Here is an 8,083-nt window from a genome sequence, read left to right as displayed (position 1 = left end):
AGCGAAGGAGTTCGTGGGGCGGCTGGCGGAGCGAAGCGAAGGCCTATGGAGCTGTGGGGCAGTCAGCTTCAGATCATGTAAGGTGCCTCTTACCCCCGTCCCATCTCCACCCAGGTTGGGAGGTAAAGCTCCGCAGATAAACTTTCGAACTCTGGGGCTGCCCTGACCAGGGACAGAGACTTTTGGGTCATTGGACTTTTGGGACTTTGGGTGATTTGGGGTTGCTGGACTCAAGAACCAAAGGGAAAGGGGCATGCCCCAATTTGCTTGGGGTGGGTTTTTTTGCTCATGAGTTGTGTTATGAATCCTGTTGGTGGTGTTTCCCCAACATAATGCCACATTGTTTCTCTCTGTTATTAAAAGGCTTTTTGCTACACTCAGACTATGTGCTTGCGAGAGGGGAAGTATTGCCTCTTGGAGGCGCCCAGCGGGGTGGTATATATTTGTCCCAGGTCACTGGGTGGGGGCTCGAGCCGGTTTGCATTGTGTTATTGGAATGGATCCCCTAGGTATTGAACCTGGCCCTTGTTGCTGCCAACTCTGACAGGCAGAAGGGTTACACAAAGATTATGCCTGTGATTTTTTTTTCTTTTTTACAGCGTGATACTATGTCCCTTGACTTTGCTTTTTCCTCCAGCACCTGTCTCCTATTTTATGTGACAAGCAATCCTCTCCTATGTCCTTCCTACCCTCTCTCACCAGCTAGACTCCAATAGTCTTGCTATGGTGCCATGTAAAGTAGTTCAGTTCCCGATTATAAACCCGATTATTAACTAATTTGCTTTAAATGACATTGGGTGGAACTTTTCACATTTGGTTGTTCAGATGACTTCATTCTCGAATACAAAACATTATTTAATTACATTGGTTAATTACTTTTGATTAACAAATTGGCTAAATAAAACAACCTTGAAAAACGGCCCATTCATCCACATGCCCATTTTGGTGAGGGCGGGAGATAGGTATTTGGAAGGGGGGATGAGTAGGGAAAATTCTTGGGCTATATTCTTCCACTGCAGGGCAACAGTAATTCCCAATGCAGCTAAAGGGAGTTTCTTTTATCCTGATGGAGAATTGGGCTCATTAGTATTTTCCATCGTCAACTTTATAGCGAGGGTGGGTGAGCAGATTGTGCATCTGGCCTAGTAAATTTCCATGATGAATTTGCAAGGCTGAAAATAAAGAAACTTATTTAGATTTTCAGTGTTATTGGGTTTTCTTTCTTTCCAACCTCTAGGTCACAAATAAATTAACTTCCAAAAAATAAAATATTTTAAGCTGTTACTAGTTGCAGAGCACCCTCCTTTTTGATATTCAGTTAAATCAATGCTTTGAAAGAGTCCAGAGATTTATGTTTGAAAAATACTTAACTAATCCCATTGCAGGGTACTTTATGACTGTACATCAATTTCCAGTACTACATTTCATCCAGAAAGTATTTAGTGTGTCATACCTCAATGATTGTTAATGGTAATCTGTGAGGAATGGATAGTATTGAGATCAGGGATATAAACACAATTATTTCTACTTAATGGTCCACTCAGGAAGGTTACAGGACCTTATGAAATAGATGAAGCCATGATCTTAATTTTCAGATGTTTTTTGGAGGATCCTTGCAGTACAAATACCTTTAATTTAAAAAACTAATAAGGTAATGCAGCAAGTGAAAACATGAAGAAATGGTGGGAAAAGTTTCTTAGATGTGATCCAGCTGGCTGAATTGGATCAGCTAAGGGTTGTGCTGATTTCCAATGTGAATTTTTGATGGCTCTTTTTGGAAACGTTTATGCTGAAGAGCAATTCTGAAAACATGAGCAAGGGAGATTTGAGCCCCCATCAGATTTCCTGTTATGTATCCAAATTTTATATAACACAAGAAACTGGATATTCCAGAGGCAGAAGTAGTTTAAATAATACTAAATCATGCAACTGCATATATGGTTGGCTTTATTAGAGTTCATGTGAAGATTGAAGGAGATGAACTTCCTAATGGTATATGGGAGTGTGATGGGGTGTTCACCCCACACCGGAAAGGAAGGGGTTAAAAGCAGCCAAGGGTGGCTGCACAGGAAGCAGCCAGTTGGAGGGAGGCTGCATGGAGCAGCCAATCAGGGCCCAGCGGGCTCACATAAAAGGGAGATGCAGGGCAAAAGCAGTCGCAGTGTTGCCAACTTAATGATTTTGTCACTAGATTTAGTGACTTTTTGGTTTCCCTAGTGAGGAAATAAGTGTCAAAGCGACCTGCGATAAATCTAGCCACTTTCACTGCCAATTACAGAGATATTCAGAGAAAGAAGTCACCACTTTATACAGTGACAAAATCATTCACAAGCAGCTCAATAGTGTTAATAAAATCCATTCCATACTCCTCTTATTACATTCTGTTGCACACCAAGTCATTGTCATTATGTTTCACTTGGGCATGTCCTTGGAAGGAAGCGCATCCCAGGGCTTGGGCAAAGAGGCTGTGAATGAAAGGAAGGGTTTGACTTAAGCTCCTGGTGGCAGAAAAAATGCTTAGCAAGGAACTGGGGCTCAGCTTCAATTTCTTGGTGGCGGGGAGGGGGTGAAAAGCCAGATCTAATGCAGAGGGAAGGCTGGAAGAGGGGATGATACAACTGCCACTATAGGAAAAAGTTATGATCTGCTGCTTAGTAAAAAGCATTAGTGACCAGAGCAGACGCCACTCCCTGGGTGACGGGGATGCAGGAAAAACTATTTGTCAACAGATCTTTGAGCCTTTGGCCACTGAAATATTAATTGAAATGTTAACAAAATCCCCCTCCAAAGAGTGTGAAGCTGGGTTGTCTAGCTGGGTGATTCCCTGGGACTCTGCTGAACCTGCCCCTGTTACTACCTTCTGCAGTCACCCTGCCCAGGTGAGAGGACACGCCCAGCTGATGAACAGAAAGCAGCAGCAATGCTGGGAACTCCCTCTCCGGCCAGATAGTTTTGTCAACTGAGTTTATTTTGTTATCACTGACCAGCTCCATTGGTGTCTCTCAGCTGATAGGGGGCTGGCAAAGGGTTTCATGGCTGTCCTGGTTACACAGGGCAGGGCTGGGGTCCCCCCCCCTACATCTAAACTGGTCATTTGGCTGCCCCTCCAGGCATAGGAGCTGGCTTTCTCTGGGCCCTGGGGGTGCTCAACCTCCTGCTCTGCCCCAGGTCCCGCCCCCACCTGACCCCTTCTCCCAAGTCCTCACCCCAACCCGCCTCTTCCCTGCCTCTTCCTGTACAGTTCCACCCCCTCTCCTTAGCGTGCCCCATTCCTGTTCCTCCCCCTTCCTCCCAGCATCTCCTGCATGCCACAAAACAGCTGATTACTGTGGGCGGTAGGCACTGGGAGGGAGGGGGAGGAGTTGATTGGCAGGGACGCCAGCAGGCAGGAGGCACCGGGGAGAGGGGAAGGGCAGGGTGCCAGTGGGTGCAAAGCATCTGCTAATTTTTTTCCATGGATGCTCGGTGCCTATGCCTCCAGCTCTCCTTCGGGACTTTGCTCCCTGGGGGCATGGTCCAAATTCCCTTAACCCCTGCCACCTTTAAAAAGAAAATGAGAGAACATAGGATTAGAACCCTTGGAAATTAAGGCCTTAAAGGAAATTAAGGCCTTGGATGAGCTGTCCTGGGCAGACTGAACGTTGGACAGAGCAGTTGCTGGCCAGGATCAGGGGAGCAAGAAGGAGTACCTAGCTGGCTGCTGGGACTTGCAGGCTTGAGGCCTTGAGAAGAGGGTGAAGAAGGTGCTGGAACCATGGGAAAGTGGCCCAGGGAATTGAAGCAATATTGGCGGAGAAGTTAAGGAGAGGCAGGGGGCCCAGGTCTTCCCGCCCCCATTTGCCACTGGGGAAGTGGACTATAGAACTGGGAGATCCTTCCCCCCCCCCAGGAGGGGGAAAACACGGATGGTGACACAGCAAGAGGGCCAAGGCATGAAAAAGCTGCTGCTGTTCCTGGGCTGAGATAGGGCTGCCGGCACAGAAGGCGGCACCACCAGGAGAGGGTGCACTGGTTGAGAAAGCTAATCCCTGAGACAGCCAGCAGGAGGCACTGTTCTGGTGAGTGGCCCCCCTCACAGGGAACAAAAGAGCACAAGACTCAAGCTGAGTACCAACAACAGTATATAGACAATGGTAAGAAAGCTCTAGAATAGATGAAGACACATTTAAAACCAGTGTGGTAAGGAATTAATAACTTCCAGTAGATAGTTTAACAAGATGCAATGTTGGAGCAGTACCAATCTCCCTGGGAAGTGCCAACTGGGTAAAACCTAGAATCCTCAGGAAGCAGAACCTAATTTAGCTAATACTGCACAAAGGCCATTGAAAATAGTCCCCCTCAGCCCAACGCTGGGACTAGGGTGAGATAAATTAACTGCTTTTGGGTGTTTCCAGTGCTGAGACAGGAGCTGGGAAACCTACATGATACCCTGGTGTCAGCCGACTGGGGCAAGGGCAGTCTAGCCTAGTGGTCAGAGCAGGCATCATGGATAGTGGTCAGAGGGGGCATCAGTAGCCAAAGGTCACACTGAAGGGAACTGGATATCAGAGCCAAAGGTCAAGCCAGAGTCAGTAATCAGGAGCTAGAGCCAAGGTTCAAATGAAAAGTCAGGAACTGAAGCTAGCAGGGTAACAGGTAAGGAGGGGCTCAAGGTAGGGACAGGACAAAGGCAAGGCTGGGTGCAAGACAAGAGCTGCAGGAGCAAGGTAATGCAGGAGCAGGCACAGTGGTGGGTATGAGCACTGAGAAGTCAGCAAGCTGCTACAGCTGCTGCTACTGGCAGGGCCGTCCTTAGGATTTATGGGACCCTACACAGTATTATTAAACTGGTGCCCCTATGCCCGATGGCAGCCTGAGCTCGCAGCCCGGTGGGGGGAAGGGGAAGCGGCGCGGGCCAAGGGACGTACTGGCTGCCGCTTCCAGCAGCTCCCATTGGCCTGGAGCAGCGAACCGCGGCCACTGGGAACCGCGATTGGCCGAACCTGCAGATACGGCAGATAAACAAACCGGCTCGGCCCACCAGGGGCTTTCCCTGAACAAGCGGTGGAACAAGTTTGGGAACCATTGATCTAAGTCAACAGAACTCCAGCAATGCAGACTGGAACCACTCACATATGAAATTCAAAAATTTGTTAGTGTTACTGCCACTACATTTAGCCATCTTATTAGTATTAGCTCTACATTCTTTTGGACATCATGGTATGAGATCAATATGCAATGGCAACAGTAATGCAATATTGAAATATGCAATGGCAATTCTTTAATGGAAGGAAATATCAAGTGTACTTAAAACAGCCTGAAATGCTTGGCTTACAGACCTGAATTCTTTGGACATGAGGGCAACTTATATCTTCATAGATGTTCTGCCATCTCCAATACAGTACAATCGAACCTCAGAGTTACGAACACCAGCGTTACAAATTGACCGGTCAGCCACACACCTCATATGGAACCAGAAGTACGCAATCATGCAGCTGCAGAGACATAAAAAAAAAAAAAAGCAAATATAGCACAAAGCACAGTACTGTGTTAAATGTAAATTACTACAAAAATAAAAAGAAAGCAGCATTTTACTTCTGCATAGTAAAGTTTCAAAGCTGTATTAAGTCAGTGTTCAGTTGTAAACTTTTGAAAGAACAACCATAACGTTTTGTTCAGCGTTACGAACATTTCAGAGTTACAAGAGTTGGCTTTTAACCAAACAAAACAATTGACCAGGAAGATGGACCTGAAGTATTTTATTAAATACCTGGCAACACTCCTTATGGGGAGAAGACTGTATCATTCAGTTCCCCTCAGGAGGCAGAAAAATACCGAAAAAAATCTACAAACTCCTTCCTTGCTATAGGAGACATCTATGGAATGATCCAACTGAAAGGAATTTATGTATTACTCTCTGAGATCTGATATGGCTGCTCTAAATAAATTGATGGGTGCCAGTTGATATTGATATATTATTTGCTTTTCTTTTTTTCTGTCTCTCACTGGGTGTGAAGAGTTGAAGGGTGATTATCAATTTTCTTCCTATTGTCTTAACTCCTGGGAAAGATTTTACATTGAGCTTGTCATTTGATTATTAATTATATATATTTGTAAGGGTGCCATGGTATATGGTGTATTGCCACTCTTACTTCTTGCCGCTGCTGCTGGTGGCACTACCTTCAGAGCTGGGCGCCCAGCCAGCAGTCGCTGCTCTCCGGCCACCCAGCTCTGATGGCAAAAAACCAGAGAACAGCAAAGTTACAAGAAATTTATCACATTGTCACAAATTTGATTTGGGGGAAAAATTTCAACTTCTAAATGCTACACAGAATAACCAATCTTTCTGTACATCATAAAAGAAGCCACTTCCTACCAGAGCTTGTCTCTTTTCTCTGCTCTGTCCAGCTGGTTTAATATAATGCCAGGAGAAAGGATAGAGAAAGACTTATTCTACCCATTTTGTTTTTGTATTTGTAATTTTTATGTAAAAGTAGGTGGTAAATAATCTAAAACAGAAGTAGATGCTTTCACACATTCCAGTAAAATAGGCTAGACACTGCATCATGTACTACTGGAATTTCCACTATATATAGATGTGGAATTGGAGTCTCAAAAGATTAAGGCTTAAAAAACATATTCACAATAACCTGTCAAACAGAATATAGAACACATAGTGTTTACTTCTCCAGGCTTCTGTTCTTATAACTGTATAACTTAGCAACCACTTAGCAACTTCTATGTTACCTAAAAAATAAAAGCAAAAATAAAAATATATAAGCAAGTGCAAAAAGGAGTATAAATTTTGGACTTGGGCATACATTGTCTGCTATTAAACAGTCTTTACAAAAATAATAATTTGAATAGGCTTATCAATATTGCAAAAATTGATTTCAGTGCTTATTCTGAAGAAATTATCTTTATTAGGAATTCATTTGTAGGGAAATTCCTCCTGTGCAAACCCATACATTCTAGCTTTAACAACATTACACATCTGCAATGTGTGTCACAGAATGGGCAAGGAAATATGCTTTCTCTCTCACAGCACGTGCTATATATAGCCAACAGGAGTCTGCCAGATGTTATTTTACTTCAGGATGCAACAACTGTATGGTAGCACATAGAATCATTCTTTATTCTTCATGGCGGCAAAATATCTAAACGTCTGCAGACAAATCAACACAAATATAGGCTGCTCCAAAACTCTGAACTGCTGAACTGCAGCAGGAGCTGGGGGACAGAGCCTGCAACCTTCATGAGCTCAGTGACATTAAGTGTATGAGTAAGGACTACTTACAGAGTAAAGGTTTCAGGATCATAGCTTTGTCTTCTGCTGATAGGTTTCTGCATGCTCCTGAGAATAAAGTAAGGGAAGGAGAGAACCCAGGCAGACGGAGGAGATGTTGGGCCCATCTTGTGCTAGTGCAGAGAAGCTGAGAGATGGTAGTCATTGATAAAATTGAGTGTGATTTCAGGCACCTAATCTGAGACATAAATCTGAAATCATTTGTAAAATACACAATAATAACAATAATGATGAATAACCCCTTCTCCCCTAACCCTTCCTGTGCCCCTTCTCACCTAACCCTGCACTTCCTTCCTGCACCCCTAATCCCTGTGCCCACTTTGCCCCTAACCCCTGTACTGTGCCCCCTTCTCCTCAACCCCCTCCTGTTCCCTTTCTCCCCAAACTCTTTGTGTGCCCCCTTCCTGCACACCTTCTTTGCTAACCTTACACCCCCCTTTGCCCATAACCTCTGCACACCCTTCTGCACCCCTAGCCCCTGCACTCCCCTCCTGTGCCCCTTCTCCCCAGCCCCTCCTGCACTCCTTCTCCCCTAGCCCTACACTCAGTCAGATATAAAAAAAAAAAAAAAATTGTAACAGTTTTACTCAAAACTATATTTAGCTGAAGAGGACGTCAGTAAAGATGCCCTAGATAACTTTTTTAGTGGATTGTCTCCGCCACAGATCTCTGACTCAGAAGGAACTTTTAGATGTCCCTCTAGAAATTGTGGAACTGACTCAGGGTATAAAAGAAATGAAGGTCAGAAAGACTCCTAGTGCAGATGGGTTCTCAACTGAATATTACAGAAAGTTCTCT

At 44.7% G+C, this 8,083-nt stretch overlaps 1 long non-coding RNA gene across 1 annotated transcript; it reads right to left on the bottom strand.

Annotated features, from left to right (window-relative positions):
- Positions 1–397: 397 nt before the first annotated feature.
- LOC125629949 (uncharacterized) lies at positions 398–7,516 on the bottom strand. Its single transcript, XR_007354522.2, has 3 exons — positions 7,277–7,516; positions 5,319–5,474; positions 398–1,172 (listed from the first exon to the last, which is right to left on the bottom strand). It is a non-coding gene; the product is annotated as an uncharacterized LOC125629949 (long non-coding RNA).
- Positions 7,517–8,083: the final 567 nt, after the last annotated feature.

The sequence above is a fragment of the Caretta caretta genome, chromosome 1, assembly GCF_965140235.1.
Source record: "Caretta caretta isolate rCarCar2 chromosome 1, rCarCar1.hap1, whole genome shotgun sequence".
Taxonomy (NCBI): domain Eukaryota; kingdom Metazoa; phylum Chordata; order Testudines; family Cheloniidae; genus Caretta; species Caretta caretta.
This window is presented reverse-complemented; position numbering and strand designations above follow the sequence as displayed.